Below are 13498 nucleotides of genomic sequence, written 5' to 3'. Positions count from 1 at the left end.
GGAATGCCCTTCCTAGTGATGTTGTAATGGCAGGTTCTAATTAAACAACTTTGTATAGTTTAATTAGAACCTATTATAGCAACCTATTGGTGAACACTAGACCTTCTCCCTGTAGCTTGTCCTTGTTCCTAATCATTCCTGTTACAATTGCAATATATTCACCCCCATAACTCAATGCCTATTAATATTTTTATCGGGGGGTGGGTGTAGTTCCCCTGCACACTTATGTTACTAATGAAGCCTTTAGATGGTAAAATATTTCAGTATTGGTGGATTGTCCAAGAAGAGGAACTAGTCCCCCTTGGTTTTAAGACTAGGGTTTGTTGATATCAATAATTATAAGAAAAGTTGCATATTATATTGTAATCTCCTGCTGTTAAATTAAAGTGTAATATGAACTCTCCGGCTTGGGATGCAGGCATTCATGCTGTAGGGTATATTTAAAGTACATAAGTGCCTTGAGCATGCATTTAAATGTATTCTTTTTCATGTATGGCTAAATCCAATTTTCCTGGCTGCGGGAGGCATGGGTTATTCAAATACTAAGTCTGATTACTAAGCCCAATCATCATAATCATATCACAAAAAAGAAGCCTGAAAGGCTCTCTGTCCTATCTATTATTTTCACAAAATCTTGTCATGTTTGGCACTATAGGGCGGCAGTTTTGCTGAGCATCCTGTGATCCTATTGAATCACAGTAGGTCTGTCCAAACTCATTATTACATTGACCCAGATGAATGTATGAAAATGCTATTTGCCTATCTCTTAGCGTGGGGGAACGATTGGTTGCATTTGCTGCAAATTATTATTCTTATTTGACATGTTTGTGGAATGAGGTTGAGAGACTTTTGACACCATCCATTTTAATATTTTTTACCTGAAATAATTTGTATTTGCTTGGTAATCTATATCTTGTTTATTAAATATCCATGAGTCTTTTATATACTGTATGAATGTATCATTTTTATTTTTAACTCTAATTTTGTATAACTGCTAAATGAGACCATAAAGCATGAAAGTTCAAGTGCTAGACCACACAAGTGTGCCCCCTTTTGTGTTCACATAAGAAGCATTTTGCACAGTTGGGTAGAGGCTGTGCCTCAAGACACTTCCGAACTGAATGTTGTGCAAGTTAGGGGGAAAGCAGGGCATGGCTCCTGTGCGTCCCCAGCCCACACTTCTTGGCTTGTGCTCTGCCTAAAGCAGACAGCTCTAGATTCAAGGGGCATACCATAGGTCTCTGCTACGAAAGGCTAATGCCAGATGGGGATCATTCTCGAAGTGCGTTTATCTATTGGCATCAGCCTGTTCCTATGCGGCATGCAAGGACCTGTGGCTAGGATGGAAGCTTTTGGGGGCGGCCCTCAAGTGCCTATATAATAGATTTTTTTATTTAAAAAAAAAAAAAAAAACCCCAGCCCCAGCCAGAAAGTTTCTGTAGAAATCTGGCGCCAGAACTGCGGGTAAGGGGGAATCGGCCCTTTGATGTAGCGCTTGTGACTTCACTTGTATGGAAGTCACTTCCAAGGGCAGCACTGGACCTAAATACAGCCCTGTTCCTTTGCCAGCATTCGGAGACATAACATTGGCATGGATGCTGGCACAGAGAGCGGATTTTCATGCCGAAATGCAAATATGCATTTGGTGCCAAAATACGCTCCATTTTCCTGCTCTGAACATGGTACAAACAGTACAAATTTCTAATTTGCAAAGATGCTTCTAGGTTTAGGAGCAGTACATGCAATATTGTTTTTTGACTTTGCACCCCCTTTAATAAAAGGGCAAAAGGGGTATCTGCCCAGGGCCCACTGTGTCGCTTTGCCCTTATTGGTGATTGGTGACCCCCCCCGAATAATGGTCTGAAAATGAGAAAAATCATAGACAGTGCAGGCCATTAGCGCAGAGGCTCGAGGCTGGCCTGGCAATTCTCTCTATGCAGGAAGTTAAGACCCACACTTCCTTATTACCTGGCGGCTGCCTGAGCAGCCTCTTCAGCTCTACAATCCACAGCCCGAGGTTATTACATCAAACCCTGTTGTTAACGCTATAATCACTTGGGGACTGAAGTCTGCAGCATTCCTGAGTGAATGTCACTAGTGTCACTAGCCCATCAAGCTGAAGCTATTGGAGACTGCTTTACTGCTTTCAAAAGTCGCTTACACATCTATCTGTGTTTCCCCCTTGTCCTTAAAGCTAGAAGATATGATATATATATCTCAGTCTCTGCAGTGTCTGCACTCCAATGCAAAAAGCTTTATATCTTGCGGGGTGCACAGCCAAATTTAATTATTTAGCAATAAATATTCCACGACCAGCACACCCTGTAAAATTATCACAAGTTTATTGCGAACATATTGTATAAAGAATCAGACGTTTCGGTCCTCAACAGGATCCTTGTGTTCTGCACACCTGCTATCTGTGTCACTCCTGTGTCACTCCGAAACACTCATTAAATCAAATACAAGCTCTATTTTACTATTTGCATTCTCTTGCTATACATTGTTCAAAGATGAACGTGCAAGTTAGACACTTAATTACAGGAGCAATGGCAATGTGCCCTCTGTCAGCGCCAAGCAAGGCAATCCCTTGTGAAGGGAGAAATTAACACAATTAGGCATCCTTCATAGAGTGCAATTTATGCCTCGGAGGCTCTTCTAATCAATGTTACATAGCAGTGACCTCTGTTTAAAATATGTCAAAAGAAAAAAAGTATGTATGATTAGTATTGGTGTATATATATATATATATATATATATAAAGACTCAAAAAATCAGGCACTCACGTATCAAAAAGCAACGAATGCCTGGGTGCAGAATGTCCAAGAGCATAGATACTGTAAATAAATATCCCGCACTCACAGGGCTTATGAAAACAAAAAATATTATTTATTGGCAAGTGACTAACGTTTCGGCTGACACAGCAGCCTTTCTCAAAGTAAATGCAAGACAAACAAATTCCCCAATTAAACCCAACAGTGGCGCCAAAACCAGTGTGACGTCACACACTGGGGGTGTGGTTAAGATAAATGGGTAGAAAAAATACAAAATATTACAAAATGGAATATATAATAAAACTAAAGAAGGTGGAGAGTGAGAAGGTATAGAAACACCCAGTGTGAGAAAGAATATACAGAAATTAAGGTAAAAAGCACTTGCACACACTTATGTTGAACTGTAACTAACACCTAATGTACACGGGGAATGGTGTGCCGAGCAAAAAGAACGGCCTCAGGGACATAGCGGCACTATGTGGCACTTACATATACATCAGCGGAACTTGTCAAAATGGTGCAGAACCGACGGGGAATACCAGGAGCCAGGTTGTGCCGTGGTAATCAGGATGACAGTGTCCGCCGTTACAGCCGGCGGTTGAGTATATAAGCGCTATGGCTCCGTTCAGGAAGCACAAAAGAGCGCGTATTGGGGTTGTGCACGGGAGCGTATACCGGCTCAGTCCAAGGGGCACATAACAGCGCGTATCAAGATAGTGCCGGGTAGCATGTAGCGGCTCCGTTCAAGTAGCGCTTAGCAGCGCATGTCAGAATGGTGCACAATGGCATATAGTAGTAGAGCCAAGGATGGCTAGTAGCACGTATGAACCTGGAGTCGCTACCATTAAGGGGACCCAATGCGTCAATACCGTGCACAAATATGTACCATCCAAGGTGTGGGGATAGGAGCGGACTAAGCTAAAGGAGTTAAAAGAAATATGCGGTGACAATTGTTTGAACGGGCAAGGATTAGTAAGATGCTGGTGTTCATACCCGGCAAAGGGTGAACCGCCACACATTATACACAAATCCATATCGAGCAGCTAAGCCTGTGTCGAAAGAGCCAAATAGGGGAAATGTACAGGTGCAATGAACAGTACAAAAGGGTACAAGCGAAAAAAGTAAATAATGTGAAATAAAGGTTATGTGAAATAAAAACAAGTGAGAGGAGATGCTGAAAAAATATATCCATAGTACATAATAGGTTATAAGCAGGGGTTAAGTGGAGTCAAAGTATGAGAGGAAACAGGGAGACAAATAAGACAAAGTAACGGAAATAATGAAACAGTTGCCAGTAGGCAAATACATGTCCACAACAATGTGGCAATATGGATAGAAACACTGATATTATAGAAATAATTGCCAGTGGGCAAGATTGGAAGTCCACAACAATATAACAACCTGAATAGGACCCTTACAATCAATAACCAATGTTGGGTGAGTTGCATATAGGAACAAGTATTAATGCAAATAAAACGGAGAATATGAGACCATTTCATTCAGGCCGTGTGGGTTGATGGTGTTCAGTCTATGCATCCATTTCAACTCTGTACGTAGGAGAAGTTTTTCACGGTCCCCACCCCTAACTGGGGGGGGGGATAAAGTCAATAAGCATACTGCGTAGACTGTCTAGTGAATGCTTATTTGCCAGGAAATGTGCGGCCACCGGGGTATCTGCCACCCCTGTTGCGAGAGCTGTACGTATTGCTGATCTATGGTTGGCCATACGGTCTCTAAATGAGGTGATGGTTTTCCCAATATACATGAGGCCACAGGGACACTTGATGAAGTATATAACATACTTCGAGGTGCACGTCAATCTGTGTTTGATTTGTATTGCCTTGCCAGTATGAGGGTGATTAAAGACCGGGCCCGTAATAAGTGAACTGCAGGTGGTGCAATTGGGGCATTTATAGCACCCAAGCCGGGCTGTTGGTAACCAGGTGGTAGGATTCTCGGAGGAGTAGCTATGAAGGGGGTCCGTTTTGACTAATAAGTCACGCAGGCTTTTCCCTCTACGATACGCGATGCGTGGAGGGGTCCTGAAAATAGGGGGGAGTGAGCGGTCTTTTTCGACTACTGACCAGTGATACAGTATAGAGTCTGTGAGTGGTTTCTTGTCCAGAGCAAATGTAGTGATAAAAGTCAGTCTGTCGTTCTTGTTGCTGGGTTTAGAGTGTTTGTTTGTGTCCAAGGTCTGTGTGCGGGGCAGAAGAAGTGCTCTTTCTTTACTCTGGAGAAGATCCTGTAGAACATAGCCCCTCTGTAGGAAACGTAGGACAAGGTCATCAAGTTGTTGGTGCAGCAGTTGTTGGTCAGAGTTGTTACGTACCATTCTAACCATTTGTGAGTAGGGAATACTTCTAAGTAGGTGCAGGGGATGGCAGGAAGAATGATGCAATAATGTGTTGCGGTCCGTAGCCTTCCTATAGGTGGTGGTGGTAAACGTTGAGCCAGAAATGGTAATTGTTAAATCCAGAAAGGCAACCGACACTGGGTCTATATGTGCTGTGAACTTGATGGTGGTAGGGAGATTATTCAGTTCCTGGACCATAGTCAAAAACTGTTCCTGTGAGCCAGACCAGAGGATCAGTAGATCATCAATATAGCGATACAATCTGAAGATATGTGTGCCATATATGGGAAAGATATGAGAATTTTCAAAATTGGACATGAACAGATTTGCAAATGAAGGGGCGACATTGGAGCCCATACTGGTGCCGCTGGTTTGCAAATAATAAGAAAGTTCAAATTTGAAATAGTTCAATGTTAAACAGTGGTTAAGGAGAGTCATCAAAAATTCAGTAGGAGGTCTGTCTTTCGCGGGGTGATCTTGGAGGAAGTTTTGAATGACAGCCATACCCTCAATAATTGGGATAACTGTGTACAATGAGTACAATTTGTAGCCAAAAGAAGTGTGCTGGGTAGAGGGTAAAGATCCTGTAATTTCGCTAGTAGGTCCCCTGTGTCGCGGATGTATGTATTCATTTTCTGTACAATAGGCTGTAAGTAGAAGTCGACATAGATGGAAAGCGGTTGCAGGAGTGAATCACATGCACTAACAATGGGTCAACCTGGTGGTGTGATTAAGTTTTTGTGTATTTTTGGCAGAGTATAGAAGATGGGACATTTGGGGAATTCCTTGGTCAGAAAGTTGAATGTGTCAGTAGTGATGAAGCCTCCATTCAGACCCAGTCGTAGTGAATTGTCGATAGTTTTCTTAAAGGTGGAACCCGGATCCCTATCCAATCTCTGGTACACAGTTGTGTCTGCTAGTTGTTGTAAGATTTCATGCCTGTAATCCGAATAGTCTTGGATTACCACGGAGCCCCCTTTGTCAGCGGGGCGGATGGTGATATTGGGGTTTCGGGACAGAGAAGTAATTGCATCCCTTTCACTACTAGTGAGGTTGGGATATGTAGGTCTGGAATGTGTATGTTTCTCAGACTCATCAATAAGTAGCCTAGTAAAGGCCGCTATTGATTTGGGGGTGTTAGGGGGTTCATACTGACTAGGGGCTTTGAACTGTACAGGGTAGGAGGAGGGGGAGGCTGCACGAAAATGGTCCCGCAGTTTCATGGTACGTTGGAACCTATGGATGTCAATCATTGTATCTAGAGTGTTTGTTCTAGAAGTGGGAAGAAAGGACAAACCTTTCGAAAGGAGCGACAATTCTGGTTCATGGGTATGGGTGCTTAAGTTAAAGACTACTTGTTCCGTGGGCGCAGATTTCTTGCGGAACGGATGTTGGTGCCCGCCTCGTCTCTTGTGGGGGCGCCCCCTATTCGGGGGCGAGAGTTTGGTCCTAAAAAATGGGATTGGGCTGAATCTGTCCGGGGTGCTGGATGAACAGGGGCCCGAGATTGTCTCCCCCTGCGGTGACCCCGTTCCCTATTGGGTGTGTCAGAGTCAGAGGATGTAGTGGTATAGGGAGAGGAGTCAATTCTTTCAGTGTGTGGGTTCAGGGCAGAGTGGAACCTCCTACCCCGGGTCAGGGTTTCACCCCCAGTCAGCCAGCGGTACACCCGTCTATTTTGATAATCGGCAGACACAGTTGTAACTTTCTGCTTCTTAAACTTGTGTAGATCTGTGGAGTATTGGGTGATCTGATTCTGTAGTTTGTCAAGCCACTTGTGGTCTTTGTCGTTTGTAAGGGTGCTTAGGTGTGCTGTTTCAAAGGCAGAGATTTCTATGTTTATAATCTTTAAGTTTCTACTGACCTCTTCAATAACAAGTAGAATCAAGTCCATGGAACACTTGTTGAGTATCTGGCACCACCGTTTACAGAAATCAACGTTGTTGCGACCAATCGTTGGAGTGTTGCGAATCCTGAAGCCCCTGGGAATATGCTGTTTCTTGTAGAAATCTGATAGGTATATACCATGGAGTTTCAAGTCTGTTTCCCGTTGTTTAAGTCTCAGATATTGATGATAGAGATCAGTGCAAGATGAAAGTGGAATGATGTCATCAGCTGTTTCATGGAATAAGATGTCAGCAGCCTCAGCGTCAGAAAACTGGAATCCGGACAGAGGGATTTTGACCACTTCCCGTCCGTCTGATGTGGCCATAGCTGAGTATAATCAAAAGAACGCAATACAAAAGGCACAAATAGTAGACGAAAAAGCTCGGGTGCACTGATAGAAAAAATAGATAAAGACTCAAAAAATCAGGCACTCACGTATCAAAAAGCAATGAATGCCTGGGTGCAGAATGTCCAAGAGCATAGATACTGTAAATAAATATCCCGCACTCACAGGGCTTATGAAAACAAAAAATATTATTTATTGGCAAGTGACTAACGTTTCGGCTGACACAGCAGCCTTTCTCAAAGTAAATGCAAGACAAACAAATTCCCCAATTAAACCCAACAGTGGCGCCAAAACCAGTGTGACGTCACACACTGGGGGTGTGGTTAAGATAAATGGGTAGAAAAAATACAAAATATTACAAAATGGAATATATAATAAAACTAAAGAAGGTGGAGAGTGAGAAGGTATAGAAACACCCAGTGTGAGAAAGAATATACAGAAATTAAGGTAAAAAGCACTTGTACACACTTATGTTGAACTGTAACTAACACCTAATGTACACGGGGAATGGTGTGCCGAGCAAAAAGAACGGCCTCAGGAACATAGCGGCACTATGTGGCACTTACATATACATCAGCGGAACTTGTCAAAATGGTGCAGAACCGACGGGGAATACCAGGAGCCAGGTTGTGCCGTGGTAATCAGGATGACAGTGTCCGCCGTTACAGCCGGCGGTTGAGTATATAAGCGCTATGGCTCCATTCAGGAAGCACAAAACAGCGCGTATTGGGGTTGTGCACGGGAGCGTATACCGGCTCAGTCCAAGGGGCACATAACAGCGCGTATCAAGATAGTGCCGGGTAGCATGTAGTGGCTCCGTTCAAGTAGCGCTTAGCAGCGCATGTCAGAATGGTGCACAATGGCATATAGTAGTAGAGCCAAGGATGGCTAGTAGCACGTATGAACCTGGAGTCGCTACCATTAAGGGGACCCAATGTGTCAATACCGTGCACAAATATGTACCATCCAAGGTGTGGGGATAGGAGCGGACTAAGCTAAAGGAGTTAAAAGAAATATGCGGTGACAATTGTTTGAACGGGCAAGGATTAGTAAGATGCTGGTGTTCATACCCGGCAAAGGGTGAACCGCCACACATTATACACAAATCCATATCGAGCAGCTAAGCCTGTGTCGAAAGAGCCAAATAGGGGAAATGTACAGGTGCAATGAACAGTACAAAAGGGTACAAGCGAAAAAAGTAAATAATGTGAAATAAAGGTTATGTGAAATAAAAACAAGCGAGAGGAGATGCTGAAAAAATATATCCATAGTACATAATAGGTTATAAGCAGGGGTTAAGTGGAGTCAAAGTATGAGAGGAAACAGGGAGACAAATAAGACAAAGTAACGGAAATAGTGAAACAGTTGCCAGTAGGCAAATACATGTCCACAACAATGTGGCAATATGGATAGAAACACTGATATTATAGAAATAATTGCCAGTGGGCAAGATTGGAAGTCCACAACAATTATTTCTATAATATCAGTGTTTCTATCCATATTGCCACATTGTTGTGGACATGTATTTGCCTACTGGCAAATCGGCACTCACCATTTCACGAGCACTCGCCGGGTGCTGACCGAAAAGTAAACAATGGAATTGTAGAAAGCACTCACAGCATATAAAAGTAAAACAAAAGTTTGTTTGTATATCATGTAGATAGATAGATGCAATCACAGTGTGCTGTGAAAGGCACCCAAGTAACAAGCTGCATCTAAAGTAACTCAACACTGCTAGGAGATAGTTTGCCTGGCTGCACTGGCTGTCCTCGCTAGACGACTTGTTTAAAAAATAAAAAATATTGCTCCGGATAACCCGCCCCCCCCCCCTCCTGCACAAAAGAACTGTGGTCCTTTTGTTTTATGCCCACAATCTTTTACAGGTTACCCAGAGGCAATCATTTCAGTATATACAACTCCCAAATGAAAACACATTTAGAACATCCCATAGAAGTGCAGGAAAAGTCATGTCAAATACACTACTAATAGCCTTGTAGGTTTTATGTTAGGTACTGGGTCAAATAACCCATTGTTTTAATGGGCTTCTGTCTTTTCAACTGCTTAAAGGAACAGTAACGCCAAAAATGAAAATGTATTAAAGTATTTAAACTATAATGTACTGTTACCCTGCACAGGTAAAGTTGTGTATTTGCTAAAGTAACGGTACTATAGCTTATATAAATACGCTGCTGTGTAGCCATGTGGGCAGCCATTCAACCTGGAAAAAAGGAGAAAAGGCACAGGTTACATAGCAGATAACAGATAAGCTCTGTAGAATATAATGGGGCTTTATCTGTTATCTGCTGTGCGCTGTGTAGCCCCCATGGCTACACAGCAGCTTTGTTTATATAAACTATAGTAGTCTTTCTGAGGCAAACACACCAGGTGTACCAGCACAGGGCAATAGTACATAATATCGTAATTATTTTTATACACTTTCATTTTTTGGTGTTACTGTTCCTTTAAGAACTTTTACTATACAATACAGCTCTGTATAACACAATAAATACAAAAATATTGATATAACAGCTAAAAGATCCTACAGCAGCATGGGATGCCATTATTATTATAGCAGTCATTTACAACTGCAAGTGCAGTAAGCAAATCCCTTGCTTTTTTCCCCCATAATGCACCATTTCCCCCAGAATTCCAGCATCATTGTGGTTGGAAGGTTGCACCTGATGCAGTTGTTGTAAATGCATCAAAATAAAGAAAATTGCGCTCGCACTTTGCCATAAATCAGACACGTATGGGATCCATTATCCAGAATCCCATTATCCAGAAAACTCTTTATTGCAAAGGCCATCTCCCATAGACTCCATTTTAATCAAATAATTAATTTTTTTAGAAATCATTTTCTTTTTTCCAATCCTATTGTGTTTATTAAATGTTTAAATGTTTTTAGAAGAAAGATCCCTGGTCAATAAATAGTGACTGTCTATGGCTTCTTACAGCAGCCCCTCTGGCATTTGCCAGAACACACAGATCTGGTTAAAATTACTATGAAGAAATCTGCTTATGAATGTAAATTACCCCTAATGTATGCAATAAATCTTATATTCAAAAGATAAATGTAATCATTTTACCTCCTTAACAATCATAAGAGCATAGATAAACTAAACAATGTCCTATATGGGTAGATTTAGTAGTGCCAGGTTGGGAAACCAAGCCAGTTACAAGTATGGGACCTGATATCCAGATTGCTTGGGACCTGGGTCTTTTCCAGATAAGGTGTCTTTCCGTAATTAGGATCCATATACCTTTAGTCTACTGAAAAATCATTTTAAACATTAATCTAATCCAAAATGATTAATTATTGGATTAATCCAATAAGGATTAATCAATTGGCATTGAGTATGAGGTACTGTTTTATTATTACAGAGAAAATGGAAATCATTTTTACAAATTAGAATTATTTTCCTATAATAGAATCTATGGGAGATGGCCTTCCTGTAATTCAGAACTTTCTGGGTAACGGGTTTTTGGGTAACGGGTTTTTGGATAACAGGTTCCATACCTGTACAATCATTCCATGTAGGTTGCCCAAAGGAAAGATTTAGGGGTATCAATGTCTGATCCATCCAAAGAGCTCTATATTGTGGCTAAATGTCCAAAAGGCTGAAAGAAGGGATCACTCAAGAAAAAACATCTCTTGAAGGGTGACTATGTAAGCATCTATAGTAATAAAAGTGAAGCCATTAATATTAAAAAAAGGTTTATTTCACTTACTAAAAAAAATAGGGGTGTATACATGAAATAATCTGTATAAGGGAGGCAGCCACAAAACTCACTAAAAGTACAGTGAATTGAAGGTATTCCCGTGCCTAGGGATGGGTCTGTCTGACCTGACAGGATAAAAACCTAAAAACACTAGGAGAAAACACAAACTTCTTGGATATAATGGTGACTGATCCAGTGTCCTGCCTGTCACTGGAGCGAAATTGATTCAGACACAGTGCAATTGAATTCGATTCAACACCCACATTGCACCTGCAATAACGCATATATTCTTGAAAAAACAGTACATTTTGGGGAAAAAAGTGGTGATTGCATCCGAGATTGCACTTTGCTCACTGTGTCTGGGTAAGTGAATACCCCCTTAAGTGTCCCATATACCAGGGTCCTAATAGCATATCTGCAAGGCCACATAGAAGCCGCATAGTTTATTTCAGAAATTTCAGATTTATGGCTCAGGAGAAAACAAAATGAATTTTTAAAATGAGAACACTTTATGCCAGCTGGTTACATAGGGGTAAATATATTTTTCCTGGTTGTATGAAAATATTGTGGTTGTGATCCGAAAGTTACGAAAAATTCTATAAATTCGAAAAAAATTCTGAAAAAAAAATTGTGCTTTCATGAATGGGCCCCATAGAGTTGCCGGTTTTACTATTCTGGCTAGATGTGAATGCTATTAAAGGACATCAAACTTTTTGCCTAATAATAAACATAATTCTAAGCAACTTAATATATATGCAATATATATTCATTACAATTCTGTGAAACATTGATATGACTCTCCAAAAGTGAAGCTCTGCTGGTCACTGCTTCATGTCTTCATGGAGTATTTATACTGTATATAGGCACCCTTCCCAGCTGCTGCCAGATGAAACCTATGGAAATCCAGTAGCAGTGCTGGGGTGGTAAAGGTGTAGAGAGTTTAAGCGGAAAGTGATGCCACTTCAAGTGTCACTGCATATCTGGGAAACAAACCAATATTGTGTTTTTGTGCCATTGTAATAGTGTATCAGTACCCACTGCATCTCATTACACATAATGTGCTGGTTTTGTAAATATACACTGCATTTAACTGTATATAGTGTGTCTGGAATGTCAGTTCCAACTGCCTTTCTTGCTATAAAACTAACTAAAACACATTGAAGCTAGCTGATCACAAACACAAATGGAGAACCCCTCACAGAAGTGCATGTATGAATAATTTTACATCCTAAACATTTTAGAGTGAAAAAAGCATTCCAACCTCAATTTTGCACAGTATCCATGAAAGTCAGTGGGACTTGCAAAAGGTAGTTGGGAGGTTAATTTTTACAGCAGCAGCGAATCCACTAAATCTCACATTAGCTTTATGTCTTTCTAAGTATGGCCCATCTTTAGCCTTCCCAAACAAAAAAGTCACCCTACACATATGAGAGTGGCACGCAGTTGTAAGTTAATGACCCCTGTAGTGTTTAAGTTGGTTTATGGGGTTCATGCCTGGCTAAGAGTAGAAACAAGTGACAAGACCAACACCACCAGATACAGTACCCAAGGCCTCTACCAGTGCTGAACTAAGATGTACCTGCACCCAAGGCAAGTACCTCTTGTCCCCAATCCTCGCACCATGCTTGCTGGCAGCCACAACATCTGGCCATTGGCCCTGTTCCCAGTATTTGCACCTCCTCTCCCCCATGCTCCTCCACATGCTCACTGCCACTCTGCTCCCTGTTTTCCATTTTAGTGTAAGCCAGGCCAGGAAGGTATGTATTATGCAGTGATGTTTTCGAAAATTGCGCCCCACCCCACAGTGGCACCCTGGGCAGTTGCCTATCCCTAGTTTCCAGTCCTGGCCTCTTCATCTATCCCTACTTCCAGTTCTAAAAATCCACCTTTCCATCAAACTCAACCACTTGCCCAAGTGTTTCCAAACTCCTAGCTAATTTAGAGAAAGTAGAAAAAAAACATCTGAATCAGTCTTCTCTCCACCTTGCCCCTGTAATCCAGTAAATAGAGTTAGGGCATTCCGAAAAACTTAACATGCACAAACAATATGGATTCTGGTCAGAATGCCTTGGGCACATTACATTCACCTTGCAATTAGTGCACAAGACATATATGCACAGTGTAGATATTGTGGGTGCACCCTAGCTGGCATTAATAATATTGGTACATACAGGGATCGGCAGATTCTTCTTATTTTAAAAAAGGTGATTTTGATGTAAAATATAAACAGACACAATGAGGAATATTACAATAAAACACGGGTGGTGCAATCCTACACTCTACATCTAAATGTGCCCTGTAGGATTTGCAGTGAGTGGCTGTGCTTAGGGATGTAAATTAGGGATGTGCGTAGGGAAGATGCTGTCGGGCTTCCACAGATGCTGTTCAGTACAAGATAGCGTTGGGTTTCCTAGCAAC

The sequence above is a fragment of the Xenopus tropicalis genome, chromosome 10 (assembly GCF_000004195.4).
Source record: "Xenopus tropicalis strain Nigerian chromosome 10, UCB_Xtro_10.0, whole genome shotgun sequence".
Taxonomy (NCBI): domain Eukaryota; kingdom Metazoa; phylum Chordata; class Amphibia; order Anura; family Pipidae; genus Xenopus; species Xenopus tropicalis.
Note: the sequence above shows the minus strand (reverse complement) of the source record.